A 3458-nucleotide genomic window follows, 5' to 3' on the forward strand; every position below is an offset into this window, starting at 1 on the left:
ATTCCAAACATGCGTCACCATGTCAGAGTTACGAAAACGAAGAGATTTCCACGAAGATGACCGATGATTGCCGAAATTTTCTGACGAAAACCCGAAGCTCAAAGACCACACCCTAAAGAGCGCAAAATTGGGATTTTACACTTTTTCAAAACTTTTTGCAGGAAACTATTGGCCAGCTCGAGTCACGTGCAGGCGCTAAGTTTGGCGCTGTCACATCATCGTTAAGGGGGTGTTCTACACTATCTTAAAACTGGGCGTCGGTCCCCCTATTCTATAAGCACCCTTAAGGTTTTCACCATTTTCAAAACTTTTTGCGGGAAACGATTGGCCAGCTCGAATTGCGTGCAGGCGCCAAGTTTCGCGCTGTCACATCATCGTTAAGGGGGGTGAGCTACACTATCTTAAAACTGGGCGTCGGTCCCCCTATTCTATAAGCACCCTTAAGATTTTCACCATTTTCAAAACTTTTTGCGGGAAACAATTGGCCAGCTCGAGTTACGTGCAGGCACCAAGTTTGGCGCTGTCACATCATCGTTAAGGGGGTGTTCTACACTATCTTAAAACTGGGCGTCGGTCCCCCTATTCTATAAGCACCCTTAAGGTTTTCACCATTTTCAAAACTTTTTGCGGGAAACGATTGGCCAGCTCGAGTTACGTGCAGGCGCCAAGTTTCGCGCTGTCACATCATCGTTAAGGGGGGTGAGCTACACTATCTTAAAACTGGGCGTCGGTCCCCTATTCTATAAGCACCCTTAAGATTTTCACCATTTTCAAAACTTTTTGCGGGAAACAATTGGCCAGCTCGAGTTACGTGCAGGCACCAAGTTTGGCGCTGTCACATCATCGTTAAGGGGGGTGTGCTACACTATCTTAAAACTGGGCGTCGGTCCCCCTATTCTATAAGCACCCTTAAGATTTTCACCATTTTCAAAACTTTTTGCGGGAAACGATTGGCCAGCTCGAGTTACGTGCAGGCGCAAGATTTGGCGCTGTCACATCATCGTTAAGGGGGGTGTGCTACACTATCTTAAAACTGGGCGTCGGTCCCCCTGTTCTATAGGCACCCTTAGATTTTCACCATTTTCAAAACTTTTTGCGGGAAACGATTGGCCAGCTCGAGTTACGTGCAGGTGCCAGGTTTGGCGCTGTCACATCATCATTAAGAGGGCGTGTGTTCTACTAAATTAAAACAGGGTGTCGGTCCCCTATAGTATAAGCACCCTTAAGATTTTCACCATTTTCAAAACTTTTTGCGGGAAACTATTGGCCAGCTTAAGTTACGTGCAGGCGCCAAGTTTAGCCAAGTTTAACCCTAACCTTCACCCTAACTCTTACCCTAACCCTAAACTCTAACCCTAGGGTTACCCTAACGCTAACCCTAACCCTAAACTCTAACCCTAGGCTTACCCTAACGCTAACCCTAAGTCCAAAAGGCTCCCCCACTCAAAAGCCAATAAAACAAAAACCAAAAAACCAAAGCCCAATTGCCCAAACATCTTTCCAATCAAATTACGACAAGTCCACAAAGTAAACCGTCCGAAAGGGACCTGGCCCAAAAATTTCAAGCACTCCAAAAGGCTCCCCGAGTCAAACCATTTCAAACGAGAGGAGCCTTTCGGACTTAGAAAAAATTTCCACTGCCAGCTCCCAAGCGAGGGGAGCCTTTTGGACTTTAAAAAAAAAAATTCACAGTCACGTCCCAGACCAGACGTGGCCTCCTTTACATCACTCGGCTGCCACAAGCTAGCCCAAGCCTGCAGGCACCACTTCTTCCTTGGCACCCTCCGGCCAGTGGCAGACGAGGGGAGCCTTCTTGGACTTCAAGAAAAAAAAAGACATGTTTTTAACAAATCTTAGAACAAAGGCTTAATCTCAGAAGATCGTAGCAACAAGGCTACTCTACAACTTACAATACCCCGTTCTTTATTTAAGTCGTCTGCAAAGGATTTATCTCCAGAAACATTAGAATTTGCTATCGGTAGTGCCTTGGAGGTTCTTGTCCTCCTTGGCACCTTGGGACGCATGAGGACCGAAGTCCTCTATTCTGGTTCGCCTAAAGTTCTCTGGAGGTAATCATCGTTGCTTTCTAGCACGGATTCTGACTTAGAGGCGTTCAGTCATAATCCAACAGATGGTAGCTTCGCACCATTGGCTTTTCAGCCAAGTGCAAATGCCAATTGTCTGAATCTGCGGTTCCTCTCGTACTGAGCAGAATTACTATTGCAACAACACTTCATCAGTAGGGTAAAACTAACCTGTCTCACGACGGTCTAAACCCAGCTCACGTTCCCTATTGGTGGGTGAACAATGGGGCACGAGAAGAACTCTCATGATATCCTCTCCCGAAGGAGGTACTAGCCCGAAGAGGGCCGAATAAGTGTTCGCTCACCGCCAGGGAACGCTCTCAGGGTGTCAACCATACGATAGTGAGTGAAATTGCTTTCATTAATGTAATGGTATCAGTCCAGGGCAAATCTATGAAGAAGATAAGCTCTTTTGACTGCGAACCCATATGTGCATGGGCCTATGTTAGGAAGAGTATGAGATCGTCAGCAAAGGTATGAGGAACCAGGCTGGGAGATCTCTGTCGTCCAAGGAGGCCCGCTTAATTGCTGGTTACTTAGCAAGAGATGATAAACATCTCCAGTACCCGGATAACACCGCGTGGAGGTGACCAGCAGCCTGTCCAACAACACTAGCAGCGTTCGCTAACAGTGCTTTACACATATATCTCCGTCGGATCCCGCCATACCCGACGTTGCAGCCCACAACAGGAGTTCACCAGGGGAAGCCACCAGCGCTTCCAAATATGTGACAATCATCCCCGGAAAGAACTTCCTCAAACATCGAGATGATAGATGCATCAATCTCGGTCATCATGGCTCAGCACTGGACGGTCTAAACCCAGCTCACGTTCCCTATTGGTGGGTGAACAATCCATCACTTGGCGAATTCTGCTTCGCAATGATAGGAAGAGCCGACATCGAAGGATCAAAAAGCAACGTCGCTATGAACGCTTGGCTGCCACAAGCCAGTTATCCCTGTGGTAACTTTTCTGACACCTCTAGCTTAAAACTCCTAAAGACTAAAGGATCGATAGGCCACGCTTTCACGGTTTGTATTCATACTGAAAATCAAAATCAAGTGAGCTTTTACCCTTTTGTTCTACATGAGATTTCTGTTCTCATTGAGCTCACCTTAGGACACCTGCGTTATCATTTGACAGATGTGCCGCCCCAGCCAAACTCCCAACCTGACGGTGTCTTGGACTCGGATCGCCGCCCGCGAGCGGGCGGCTTAAGTCCAGAAAGTGAACCTTGCGGTTCGCCTCCGCTCCATCCAATAAGTAAAAAAACGATAAGAGTAGTGGTATTTCACCGGCGCAGCGAACTGCTCCCACTTATTCTACACCTCTCATGTCTTTTCACAAGGTCAGACTAGAGTCAAGCTCAACAGGG

At 47.3% G+C, this 3458-nt stretch overlaps 1 pseudogene; it reads right to left on the reverse strand.

The window, feature by feature from the left end:
• Positions 1-1846: 1846 nt before the first annotated feature.
• On the reverse strand, positions 1847-3458 carry LOC145477002 (large subunit ribosomal RNA; annotated as a pseudogene; the record flags this gene model as incomplete).

Source organism: Orbicella franksi, unplaced genomic scaffold (genome assembly GCF_964199315.1).
Source record: "Orbicella franksi unplaced genomic scaffold, jaOrbFran1.1 SCAFFOLD_194, whole genome shotgun sequence".
Taxonomy (NCBI): Eukaryota; Metazoa; Cnidaria; class Anthozoa; order Scleractinia; family Merulinidae; genus Orbicella; species Orbicella franksi.